Raw genomic sequence first — 14,063 nt, 5'->3', positions numbered from 1 at the left:
GAAGCGTCTTAAAAAGTTATTCCATTTCCTATTCTATCTGCTTGGACTTATTTGTACATACTGTATCAAAACTTGTATATACGGTAAAATTGCATTTTTGTCTATCTGATTTGCTTTATATAGTATTATAGATTTTTGATTATTTAATGATATTATCATAAAATATGAAAAAAATAAAAAAAAACAGATTTATTAAGTATAAAAATGTAACCAAAATTTTAATTTCCATACTATTAATTTATATATTTTTTTGTGCTTCATAGCATGTACCCTATGCTTAAGGGATTTAAAAAAGTGATTTATCACTTCTAATCCAAAACTTCTCATCTTTTACATTTTGGACTAATTTCTTTTAATTTTCACGCCATAACGGGGGTGTGTGGTTCAACGATTTTACGTTTGCTTTTCGTTCGGTTTTATTTTTTTTCTTTTTTAATTTTTTTTTTGTTTTTACGAGCTTTTCCAGTGTTGGTTTTACATTTTGGACTAATTTCTTTGCATTAACACGCCGCAACGGGTGTGTGTGGTTCAACGATTTTACATTTGCGTTTTGTTTGATTTTATTTTTCCTTTTTTTTATTTATTTTGTTTTTACGAGTTTTTCCAGTGTTGGTAGTCGCTGACAGTGGTATGACATTGATGCTACTTGGGATGATTTTACACCCCGCCACAACGCGGGGCTTAATACTAGTTTAAGATAAATAAAGAGAAAGTCACAAAAGATTGATCTTTTCATTTTACTTCCAATCCAAAATGAAAAAAAAAAACGGTCAACATCTTTTTATATGTTGATGGTATATTTTCTATTTTGAAAATAAACATCACTTGATATTTATTAACAAAATCAAGTTATAACCTCGAGATCTATGAATCTAATTTTTAAAAAACTTAGTTTTGCTATTTAAAAAAGGGGTAGCGGCGCAGCATGTTGTCTGTTTACCTTCTATCTTGATGTAATTTCAAGGGGTTGGTTCCAGTACAAACCATATTTATCCTACAAACCGTAAGAACAGATCTTAGCACTTAAAAAAGTTAAATTAGCACATACTAAAACAATACATACATAAAGGTAGCACTTTTGAATTATATTAGCACATGAAAATTAATCAAGATAATTGATTTTAGCACATATTTGAATGATACCAGCACTTTTCTTAATCAGCACATTGAAAATAAAAGAAAGTTCCAAATAAAGAATTAATTGTTTGTTAGGATATTTATAGGGGATTCAATATAATTGATATTATTAAGGATATTATTTTATCATTTCGATATAATTGGTTTGATGTAACGTGACACTTTTTAAATGGTTCTTACAGTTTGTATGCTAAATGTGGTTTGTATTTGATCCTGCTCCGTAATTTCAAATCATATCATGATCAAAGTAAATCATATTATATTTTTTTATTATTCTTGACCCCAAAGACGGGCCACAAAATTTTTGATTTATTGTCTGGGATATTTTTTAGATGTTATTTCAGATAAGTGATACACACAAATAAGTATGCATTCATTACATCCATACATATATGCATGGCTGTAAAAGTCCCGCCTAGTCTCCAAGTAATCCCTGAGTACTGATCGCCAAGGTCGATAACTCCCCGAGTAATCTCTGCCTACTTCCCGAGTACTCTCAAATCCGACTACAGAGCGCCTAACGACTTTTGCAACCACGCATATATGTATTTGTACACGTAAGCTCTATACATACAGAAATCTTTTACTAATTAATCCTAACTAGGATTAAGAATCGCCCGCGTTGCGGCGCGGGTACATCGTAAACATTGAATGGATTGGTCCAAACGTTATATGATGCATTAACTATATGAAAACATATTTTCGACGTATCCAGTTGAACTCAATGTAACCTGTATAAGCATTGTGATTGGATCAAATGTAAAGTAAATCAAATTCATATCGAACGACCATAACGTATTATATGTGACCCAACTCATACATAGAAAACGTAACGGGTATGAAGGAAAATCTGCACATGTAATCGAAAGGGATTAATTAGAGCTTTCGAAAAAAAGAGAGAAAAAAAATCATAATTTGACTCCACTCGATTCGAAACAAACTTTACGAAACATAAATAAAATAAACACGAAAATATTATATTTGACCTAAATCATTTCCCAAAAAAGTTTACGTCAAAACGTAAAACAACTTGAATTTATACCAAAGCGTACATAAAAATATGCACGTAAAAATGGTTTCTTTAAACGAAAACGTATTATTTGACCTGACTCATCTATAAAAAAAGTTTACGTCGGAATGTAGAAAAAATCATATTTATACCTACCCGTACATAAAATATGCACGTAAAAAATAGTTTTTAAGTAAAGGAAGTATAGGGGCAAACTGAAACAAAATATTAGTAAAAAATTTCATAGGTTTAAAACGTTCGTAAACCGTGCCAAGTAGCACCAATGCCACAACGGCATCGACTCTCAACATCGTAAAAATAAAAGAGATAAAATGGGAAAAATTACACTGAACGAAAAGCAGATTTAAAATCGTTGAACCACGCACACCCGTTACAGTGTGTTAATGCGGAGAAATTAAACAGAAACGTAAAACGTAGAAAATAATAACTTAGTCGATATAGGACCCGCTCATTGCAGCGAACTTGTCAAAAGGGAAAAAAATGGACACGTTGCGACGGGTTTGTCAAATATTTTTTCCTCACATGCACGCTACGACGTGTTAACTCGCAAAATTTAGAACGAAACGTAAAACTTGCGAAAGACAAAAAAGTATGGGGGACCAAAGTTGTAAATAATTAAGTGTTGTGTTAAATTATAAAAGATTGAAAACTTTGGGTTAAAAGTAAAAGTTAAAAGAGGCTAAAATACAAACTATGCAAATATTTGGGTTAAAAATGAAAAATCAAACTTTTTTTTTAAAATACTCCCCAAGCTTGGGGTACAAACCACAATACAACAAAGAGTTCCTAATTTATAATATGGGAATTAACTTACTCGAGATAAACAACATTCTTATGAACACCATTGGTGCACTCCTCTCTCACTCTATTTCTCTCTATATGTGTGTATGTATAGAGAGATAGAGTAAGAGGGTGTATCAATATCAACCTCTTATTTAATTAGAGAAAACAACTCATATGATCTTTGATCATGATCTTGATTAATTTTTTGTGACTTCTGTAGATTTGCAAGATGTTATCTGTAATAATCATGCATGTACCCTAGAGGTGTACAAATCGGTTAATCGGTTATTAAAAAACCGGTTTAAAAAATAACTGGTTTTTTCACCCAAAATAAAAACCGGTTTTTTTTATAACCGGTTCCGGTTACTAACCGGTTTTTGAGGTCCAAAACAATAAACCGGTTGGGACCGGTTTTTAACCGGTTTTTCCCAAAAAAAAAACGGTTTTTTACCGGTTTTTTAATAACCGGTTCGGTTAATAACCGGTTTTTGAAGTCAAGAATAGTAACCGGTATAAAAACCGGCGGTTAAAAAAATCCGGTTAAAAAAAACCGGTTATAAAAGAAACCGGTTAAAAAAAAGAACCAGTTTCGGTTTTTTTTTCCGGTTTCAGTTCTAAAACCAGTTTTTTTGTACACCTCTAATGTACCCTAACAATTTGGACATTTGGTAAGAGTTGATAAAGGTTGAATTCTCATTCCACTAACTTGTGGTTTCAAGATGTTTTTTTAAATAACCAAGTAAACATCAATATAGTCTTGGTGTCGAATAGGTTGACATGAGGGTAGATTGGTAGCAATCCCATTGTAAAGGGTTTCTGGCCTTTTACGCCAGCCGTCTGAATGCTTATTTGTTGGTGGTCAAAACTCCCATCAACGAGCTATGATGTTAAATAAAAAAATTGTATTTATCTACTTTGCCATTTAGTTACTTTCCGCGCTATCAAATAAAGACCATTTGAGGCACCTCATGATCAAGTTCTATCAAAATGATTTTACTAAAAAGGAAATTCTCAATCACTTTTCACTGTTACAAAATCAAACCATGAAGAGCTGGGTGTTGATCATATTCTTTATGTGGCTGGGTGTTGATCATATTCTTATGTGGGGCTTAGATTTGAACTTTCTTGCTTTTCTGCTGTCTCTTATTATTTTTTACTTTTATATTTTATATGATAAAATTAACATAGTTTTAAATTTTATTAAATATCTGTTGTCATAGAATTTGAAGAAAAAAAAAATAATAATTCAGTTTTTTTAATCATTTTATAGAAAATTATTTTCTAGTAACCTTATAGCTTCTTTTATAGTTTTCCTATTTTAAGTTTTACAATGCTTGCTACAAAAATGCATTCGCGTAAAATAGAAAAAAAGATTATGTGAACTCTCAAAGTCTGTTTTTAGATCTGTTTAAAAGGCCCAACAAAGCCCATCAAAGAACTTGAGCCTAAAAGGCCAACCCAAAAACTTGGGTCACTCGAGACTTAAAGCAAAATGATCAAATCGAATAATCAATCGAACTTTGATGGGCTTTTACATTTGTGATAAAAAAACAGATTTATTCAACCATCGTATATTCAAATCTTCGTAGTTATATACTCAAATACACTGTTAATTAATCGTTAGATGTTATATATGGGTGAGGATCAAATAGGAAGTTTATTTTGGGTAGGAAGTATAGGAAGCAATAGGATTAGGACATGTGGCAAAATTTAAAATAAAGAGTAAGGGTATTTTAGTCAATCTTATCCTTTTCTTCTTCTTCCCAGTAACATCAAAACCCACAATTTTCAAAACCCACTATCTTCAACCATTTCTTCACTTTCTATCTCAATAATCACTACATTATAGTGCGATTTTCGTGTAACACCCCAAATTTCGTATGTCATAATATAATGTTATAGGCGCTACATTTTGATGAAAAGAAATGGTAAATATAGAATTTTACCATTTTTAAAGTTTTATAAATTTTAGTAAGGGGCTGTTTGGCTAAGCTTTTCAAAATGACTTATTTGCTTATTTGCCTTCTGAAAAGCAAATAAGCAAATAAGTCATTTTGAAAAGCTCCATTTTAAAGCTTTTCAAAACAGCTTATTGACTTATTTGCTTTTTAGAAAAGCAAATAAGCAAATAAGTCATTTTGAAAAGCTTAGCCAAACAGCCCCTAAATCTAGAATTTTATGTATGCATGAAAGTTAATTAGGTTAGTATGTAGATATGAGGAAAGTGGCATGTTATAAAAGAATGAAAGGGTGGAAATGAAAATGTGAAAATAAAACACTTAACCAAAAGAAAAGTGACCAAGTTAGTATGAGAAATAACGATTTGAACACACTTTAAAAGACAAGGGGCTAAATGTGTAAATGTGGAATGGAATTTGATAAAAAAAAATGGCCAGTGTTTGGTTCTGGCTGAGTGCGATCGAGAGAGGGGGAAACCAGGAGAAAACTCTTCTCCTCAAAACCTAACAAAGAAATCATCAAAATCAAGAGGCTTTAAGGCTGAATTCTTGGTGCATGAGTTAGGAATTTAGGTCTCCTAACTATATTTGATATCAAGTAAGTCTAATTTCATGTTATTGTGAAGTATGATGAAGTGGGTTATGAGAAATTCATGATTTTGTATGAAATAAAATATAAATGCTAGATGATATGAACACATAGAGGTTGTATTATGTGTTATTTTGATTATATTGATAGCTTGGAGTAAAACCCACTTGTAATTGTAGGAAAAATAGAGTTAAGAAAAGTTTATGGAATGAATTGTGTAATATGGATGTTAAATCTATGTTAAGGCATTTAGATGAGAAATTTGATATGAAACATATGCATATGGTTATGATATTGATTGTGAAAGTGTAGGTTAATCCTTGGGTGAATTATGGAAAAATATGCTTTAGATACTTGTACTTTATGATTTGTAGTTAGTATGCACGCCATGTGTTCGATGAAATGCCTTAGAATGATTTCATTGTGTTTTGACATGAATTCTTGATAAAATGATGTTATGAAATGAAAATGAATGTATGTTTAGTTGTTTAACGCCATGATGAATAAGTAAAATGCATATGTGATGCAAAGCATATGAAAGCTAAAAGTGTGAAGTTATGACATATAGGCACGAAGAAAGAAGAAAGCACGAGTCATTTGAAGTCACAAGCAATGCAAGATCACGGTAAGTTCATATGAACTTAATTCTCCCTTTATGTAGATTTATGAATGTTAGTTTTGGTAGATGAATCCTAGTGTAGCTTTATATGATTGTTCATGGTAGAATTGTCATATGTTGAATTTTGGAAAATGGATAGGAAATGCAATAGTAATGGATGTGTAATGACCCGCTTCAAGTGGGTCAAAATGTTTGGAAAGTATGATGTCGCAATGGTTTATGTAAAGACTTGTTATGAACGGGCCGTACTAATGGAATGTATGTTGGAAAGTTATGTAGTCGAACCGTGTGAACGGGTCGAATTAATGGAAAAGGTTAGAAACTTAGACGGGTCTTGGATCAAGTCTTAGTCTGTGAACTTGATTTGATCATAAAGACTCGATAGATAGAAAAGTATGTATGATTAAGTACAAGAGAATGATAATTGTTGAAATAAAAGATTGAATATGTTAGATTAATGTTTTGCATATTTAGTTGACTTGTTAAGAATGTTGTAGGTAAATAGTCCCTTGGAGCAAATTCTTGAACCGGAGGAACGAACACACATCGCGCCATTTAATTGCTTCCGCTCGTCAAGTTCTTTAAAGGGTTGGTAGTGTCTTTTGGTTAATGGATGTTTTTTTTATTATGATGTAACGGTTACAACTTTTATGTCTTTTGGAAACGTGTCGTAGAATTTAGTTCTAAATGTAGAATTTAGTTTGAATGGTGATTTTTTTAAAAGCAGGGAATCGCTTATGTTACAAACGGGTCATGCCCGATTTTTGTTAAAATTTGTATGTTATTATTTTTATATTCGAATGTGAAATATGGGCGTTACAAGTTGGTATCAGAGCCGAGATTTGAGGGATTCGAGCACCGGATAGAGTGCCTGGACTCAAACCGAAAGCTCAAGAAGTGATGTGTGTTCGCTCCAAGACGCGGTTAAGGTACGAATTTAGTATTATGATTTTTTTTTCTAAGTTTCATTTTATAGGGAAATGGTTAAGGGAAGGGATGTGGAGTTTTGGTATGGGGTAATACCTGGAAATGGTAATTCTGGAAGCCTCGGGGCAAGTTCGGGTGTTACGGTACTCGGGAACGGGTCGGAATGGGCAAAAAAAAAAAAGAAACTCAGCAGCGTTTTGGGCAGCCGGTAACGCGTCGCCGACGCCCCTTTAAATGAACCAGAAGGTCCGACGCCCAAACCCACTGCCTGCGCGTTTTGTGGCCAACGCCACTTTTGGCTATGCGTCACCGACGCCAGGGAGGGTCTTCGCCGACGCCACTCACTGGGTTCGTTTTTCTGATTTTCTTGGTTGACTTGTGTGATGTATCACAGACTTCTGAATGCCGTAAAACGCATCTAAAGATCGTAATAAGCTTCTAGGAAGTAGTATATGATAGAAAAAGGGGTCGTCGAACTTAGTTGATGTATGATTATAAATTTGATGAAAAAAAAAGTATAGTAAATGGATGTAACAAGGAACTTTAAGAAAGCATGCATATATTAGCAATTAATGACGTCGATGATGATGACAATGATATTACCAATAATGATGGTAAAGATGATGCCCTATGATGAATGATATACGGTGTGGTCACGGAGTGGCCGTTAACACCGAGGATGATGAAATGTATGCGGTGTGGTCACGAAGTGACCGTTAACACCGAGAATGATGAATGGTATGCAGTATGGTCACGAAGTGACCGTAAACACCGATAATGATAAATGGTATGCGGTGTGGGCACGAGGTGTCCGTTAACACCAAGGATGATGAAAGGAATGCGGTATGGCCACTAAGTGGCTATTAACACCCGGAATTATTATGAAATAAAAAGCATGATAACCATAATTAAAAAGGACAAATGTCAATAAGACGTAAGCATGATGGCATGAAGTAACATATAACGAAATGAAAAGTGTATGAAATTAACGAATGTATAATAAATAAGAGAATGAAAGTCATTGAAATATGTTAAGTATATTAACACATTTCCTAAACTATGTTGTAGAATATTTCTTAAGGCAAATCCAATAGTTTCGTTAAGTTTCCAAAAATGCAACCTATGATAATTAGGATCCTCTAAATGTCAACCGGGTCATGCCGAAATGTTTTGAAGTAAGAACGTATATGATTGGAAGGTTGTGAGTGAAGTTCTAGTTGGGTTTATCAACCCTATGATGAGAGATATGTGGTGTGGTCATAAAGGATCGTTAACACCTAGCATGAAAGAAAGGAAAGTATAAAAAATTAAAATGTTAGAATGAAGTGAACATGACCAAAAGATAAATTTTAATAATGATCTCGAATGATATAGTAGATGGCTGATGAAATCGAAGAAATTGTTAACAAAATATGTTCCGAGTAGTGGATAGTACGAGAAAGTAAGTAAGAAGGATGAGGGATTCTATTCCCATATGAACGAAAGGCATGCATGATGTGGCATATCGTGACTGATGTTGATGATGTACAAGTGAAATGAAAGATATTGAAATATGATTATGAATGCATGAATGTAATGAATGTAGAGAATGCTTAATGTAAATGACAGACGAAGGAAATACAAACGATAACAAATGGCACAGTAGGAAGGAATAAAAGAAATGATTATGGAAGAGGATGGTATGGTCCTAGAATATAATAAAGCGAAGGAATGATAATTACGATTAAACTTAGAAAGTATTGAACATGAAAGGATGATAGAATTTCGAGTGTAGTATGGTCCTAAGGATGAAAATTTCGTCAAATAAAAAGTAAATGTTAGTAGAAAGAATAATAGGCTAAGACCTAGATGGATGATTTTAGCACCCATGCGGATAGAGATTTTTGTAAGAAATGGTAAAATGATAACAAGTATGATTGAATTCGAACGTTTAAAAGAAATGAATGAATTTCAAGAATGAATGAGGTGGCTCAACATGTAAACATAATTACGTGATGGACTTACTAGTAGAGGATTTAAAAGAAATGGGATGGCAAGAACAACGTTTACATAAGTATGTCTAAAATCAATAAGGAAGTACAAATATGCGAATTAGTCCATACTGTAGGAATGGATTAACAAGCAACTAATAGTAATAGAGTTACTAAATGTTTGAGGCAAGTATATGTATATGTATATATACACACACATACATTAGTAATCAAACTTTTTACGTCACAAGAGGGGGTGACTAGGAAGAATGATGATATTAATAACAGTGGAATTAAGTAGTAGGCTCATCGTGAGCACTATTGTTTCTAACGGCATAGTGAAGGAACAAGTATGGTTAGTAACTTGGAAGGCAGAAGTAAATGACTCATAACGCTAGTAAATGAATTATAATCTTCATATCAATACAGGAAAATTATGGCGGCTCTAAATTTTTGTTTATTGTAAAGTACGGTTATTAGATGTCTTGAAATGTCATGATGGAAAGATGGTAAGAGTCGACCCACATATTAGTAGAAAGGAAAGAAAAGTGAGGAACTGTTAAGAAAGCGGGGTACACGCTTAGTATGCCAAATTTAGAATAATTAGAAAGAACTGAATGGAAGATGTGAAAGGTTAACGTTGAAGGAAATTAGAATGAAAATATAAGAATGCGCAACTATTAAAGGTGGAATGTTACATAAAGAGGGGTTGAGTGGAATGTAAATTATGATGAACATTTGAATGGATATTTGGATGAATCTCGCCCTTATTCGGGTTCCCTATCGTATGTGAGGATATATTAGAAGGTAAACCTCTAAGGAAATGTTCGAGAGTTAAAGTTTTATACGCATGATTCTTGGTTCGTAATATAAAACAACCATACGTGGTAGAATGTAATCTCAATTATCGAATGAATGATTGTACCAAGTTTTATGTAACTCATACGTGGAACGGAATGGTATATGGCATATGTAATAGGCTTATAATCTCATATGTAGTGGAACCTAGGTAAGTATATAGATAAGAATTAACCCTTTGTGGTACAATGTTAGGTAGTTGTCTTAGTATTACAATTGCTAGAAGGAATGACGTATGTATGATAGCTATGAAATGTGATGACAAGTATAGCTGAGTATGACACCTCGAGTGTAATATGAGTTACTCAAATGTGAGTATTGATTATCGATCATATTGATAGCGTGATTAAAGATTTATATCGGCCCTTGTAACCAAGGGATAGACAGTAAAGAGATTAGAGCAAGATAGTATGTACACGATTTGTATAAACGTATACATTAAATTGTGTTTAACCATGCAGAATGATAGATCATGAATGAAAGAAATATTAGTCTCGGGTAAAGATTATACGTAGGTATTGCAAGAAAAGTATGAAAAGAACTATCAAGCAAGTGACATGAAAGAAATTTCACTTGATATTGGCCCTGGAAGGACGAGGTGTATGTAGAAGCTAAATAGTTAGAAACTATTGAATGATGTTTGATTTTTGATTTTATATGAATGAATAGGAATGAACAAGTATGAATATTATGATAATTATTTCCCCTAAGTAGAAGTCAGAGGTATGCGGGAATGAATAATCTGACACATAAGTTTTAAGAAATCAGCTTGAACAATTGAATGATAATCATGAAGTAATGTAATAGGATCATATTGAATTACCAAGTGCATTGGACAAGTGTAAAGTGGTAGTGATCAAATCATCATGACGGGTGATCGGATGAAAACTTATTGTTAAAGTTCGAGGTATGTACTTACGAAAGGATACAAGTAGACTTGTTAGAATGTATACTAGCTCGAGTCGGAATGGTAGCATATCACATAGAATTACGATCGACACTAGGTGGAATTCACAACATCTCCCATGTGTCGCAATTACGAAAATGCCTCGCGGATGAAACGGCATATGTGCCCTTGGATGACATCGAAGTGGATGTAAGATTGAAATATAATAAACGACACGTGACAATAAAAGATTACAATCAGATCTCACAAGGGAAATTGGAGATGATATGCTGGAACACTACCCGTCATTATTCGATACGTATTTAGGTTTCGGGGACGAAACCTTCTTTAAGGGGGGTAGACTTGTAACACCCCAAATTTCGTATGTCATAATATAATGTTATAGGCGCTACATTTTGATGAAAAGAAATGGTAAATATAGAATTTTACCATTTTTAAAGTTTTATAAATTTTAGTAAATCTAGAATTTTATGTATGCATGAAAGTTAATTAGGTTAGTATGTAGATATGAGGAAAGTGGCATGTTATAAAAGAATGAATGGGTGGAAATGAAAATGTGAAAATAAAACACTTAACCAAAAGAAAAGTGACCAAGTTAGTATGAGAAATAACGATTTGAACACACTTTAAAAGACAAGGGGCTAAATGTGTAAATGTGGAATGGAATTTGATAAAAAAATGGCCAGTGTTTGGTTCTGGCTGAGTGCGATCGAGAGAGGGGGAAACCAGGAGAAAACTCTTCTCCTCAAAACCTAACAAAGAAATCATCAAAATCAAGAGGCTTTAAGGCTGAATTCTTGGTGCATGAGTTAGGAATTTAGGTCTCCTAGCTATATTTGATATCAAGTAAGTCTAATTTCATGTTATTGTGAAGTATGATGAAGTGGGTTATGAGAAATTCATGATTTTGTATGAAATAAAATATAAATGCTAGATGATATGAACATATAGAGGTTGTATTATGTGTTATTTTGATTGTATTGATAGCTTGGAGTAAAACCCACTTGTAATTGTAGGAAAAATAGAGTTAAGAAAAGTTTATGGAATGAATTGTGTAATATGGATGTTAAATCTATGTTATAGAAGGCATTTAGATGAGAAATTTGATATGAAACATATGCATATGGTTATGATATTGATTGTGAAAGTGTAGGTTAATCCTTGGGTGAATTAAGGAAAAATATGCTTTAGATACTTGTACTTTATGATTTGTAGTTAGTATGCACGCCATGTGTTTGATGAAATGCGTTAGAATGATTTCATTGTGTTTTGACATGAATTCTTGATAAAATGATGTTATGAAATGAAAATGAATGTATGTTTAGTTGTTTAACGCCATGATGAATAAGTAAAATGCATATGTGATGCAAAGCATACGAAAGCTAAAAGTGTGAAGTTATGACATATAGGCACGAAGAAAGAAGAAAGCACGAGTCATTTGAAGTCACAAGCAACGCAAGATCACGGTAAGTTCATATGAACTTAATTCTCCCTTTATGTAGATTTATGAATGTTAGTTTTGGTAGATGAATCCTAGTGTAGCTTTGTATGATTGTTCATGGTAGAATTGTCATATGTTGAATATTGGAAAATGGATAGGAAATGCAATAGTAATGGATGTGTAATGACCCGCTTCAAGTGGGTCAAAATGTTTGGAAAGTATGATGTCGCAATGGTTTATGTAAAGACTTGTTATGAACGGGCCGTACTAATGGAATGTATGTTGGAAAGTTATGTAGTCGAACCGTGTGAACGGGTCGAATTAATGGAAAAGGTTAGAAACTTAGAGGGGTCTTGGATCAAGTCTTAGTCTGTGAACTTGATTTGATCATAAAGACTCGATAGATAGAAAAGTATGTATGATTAAGTACAAGAGAATGATAATTGTTGAAATAAAAGATTGAATATGTTAGATTATTGTTTTGCATATTTAGTTGACTTGTTAAGAATGTTGTAGGTAAATAGTCCCTTGGAGCAAATTCTTGAACCGGAGGAACGAACACACATCGCGCCATTTAATTGCTTCCGCTCGTCAAGTTCTTTAAAGGGTTGGTAGTGTCTTTTGGTTAATGGATGTTTTTTTTATTATGATGTAACGGTTACAACTTTTATGTCTTTTGGAAACGTGTCGTAGAATTTAGTTCTAAATGTAGAATTTAGTTTGAATGGTGATTTTTTAAAAGCAGGGAATCGCTTATGTTACAAACGGGTCATGCCCGATTTTTGTTAAAATTTGTATGTTATTATTTTTATATTCGAATGTGAAATATGGGCGTTACATTTCGTCACCAATCAATGATTCAAACACCCGATCAATGTGTTCTTCAGTTTTTTGAAGAAAACCCAGTTTTATTTCATACAAAATCTCGTTTTTTTCTGGTGATTTTTAAGATAATCTCTCGATCCGTTCGATTCGATCTCTGATAAGTGTTTCAATCATTCAAATTTCGTCAATCGTTGAAGAAACCGACTTCGATCCATGTAAGAAATTCTTTAATTTCATTTTTATTATCTGGGTTTTTTATTTCATTTCGTTTTACGATCTTGGCGGGTTCCGGGGGCAGCGCCCCTGATAGCAGGGTCACAGGGGCGGCAGCCCCTGGCGGGGTCCAAGGGGCAGAGCCCCTGGCTGGGGTCGATTAAATTGCTTTAATAAAAATGCATAAAAAAATTTAATTTTCTGTAAATCGTTTCTGGAAAATTGCATTCGTAGACAGTCTTTTGATCTCCTACTTCCTGGTTCAGACAAATCACAGACAAAACTATTGTCCTGGTTCAATGCGTTTTAGAGAGAAAACACTTTCTTTGGTGTTTTTAGGCCATTGCGTTTTAGAACTAAGACATTTTTATATGTTTTCTGGCCATTGCGTTTTAGAAAAACACATTTTTAAGTGTTTTTAGTCATTGCGTTTTAGGTAAACACATTTTTAGGTGTTTTTAGTCCATTGCGTTTTAGAGAGAACACTTTCTTTTGTTTTTTTAGGCCATTCCGTTTTAGAAAAGAGACATTTTTAAGTGTTTTCTGGCCATTGCATTTTATAAATAAGACATTTTTTTTGTATTTTGTGCATTGCGTTTTAGGTAAAACACATTTTTATGTGTTTTCAGTCCATTGCGTTTTAGAAAACAGACATTTTAAGTGTTTTCTGGCCATTGCGTTTTAGAAATAAGACATTTATTTGTGTTTTTGGTGCATTGCGTTTTAGGTAAAACACATTTTTATGTGTTTTCAGTCCATTGCGTTTTAGAAAGTACACTTTCTTTTTTGTTTTTTGGCTATTGCGT

General features: G+C 33.2%; 1 long non-coding RNA gene across 2 annotated transcripts; it reads left to right on the top strand.

Annotated features, from left to right (window-relative positions):
* Positions 1–5,328: 5,328 nt before the first annotated feature.
* Positions 5,329–13,070, top strand: LOC110863756. 2 transcript variants are annotated; one of them, XR_002549339.2, is made up of 5 exons: positions 5,329–5,506; positions 6,066–6,122; positions 6,614–7,045; positions 12,188–12,244; positions 12,736–13,070. It is a non-coding gene; the product is annotated as an uncharacterized LOC110863756 (long non-coding RNA). The 2 variants fall into 2 exon arrangements; XR_004860065.1 differs by lacking the exon at positions 6,614–7,045 and having other exon boundaries at positions 5,334–5,506.
* The last annotated feature ends 993 nt before the right edge of the window (positions 13,071–14,063 follow it).

Source organism: Helianthus annuus, chromosome 6, assembly GCF_002127325.2.
Source record: "Helianthus annuus cultivar XRQ/B chromosome 6, HanXRQr2.0-SUNRISE, whole genome shotgun sequence".
In the NCBI taxonomy this organism is placed as follows: Eukaryota; Viridiplantae; Streptophyta; class Magnoliopsida; order Asterales; family Asteraceae; genus Helianthus; species Helianthus annuus.
Note: the sequence above shows the minus strand (reverse complement) of the source record. Positions and strands in the feature narration are given on the sequence as shown.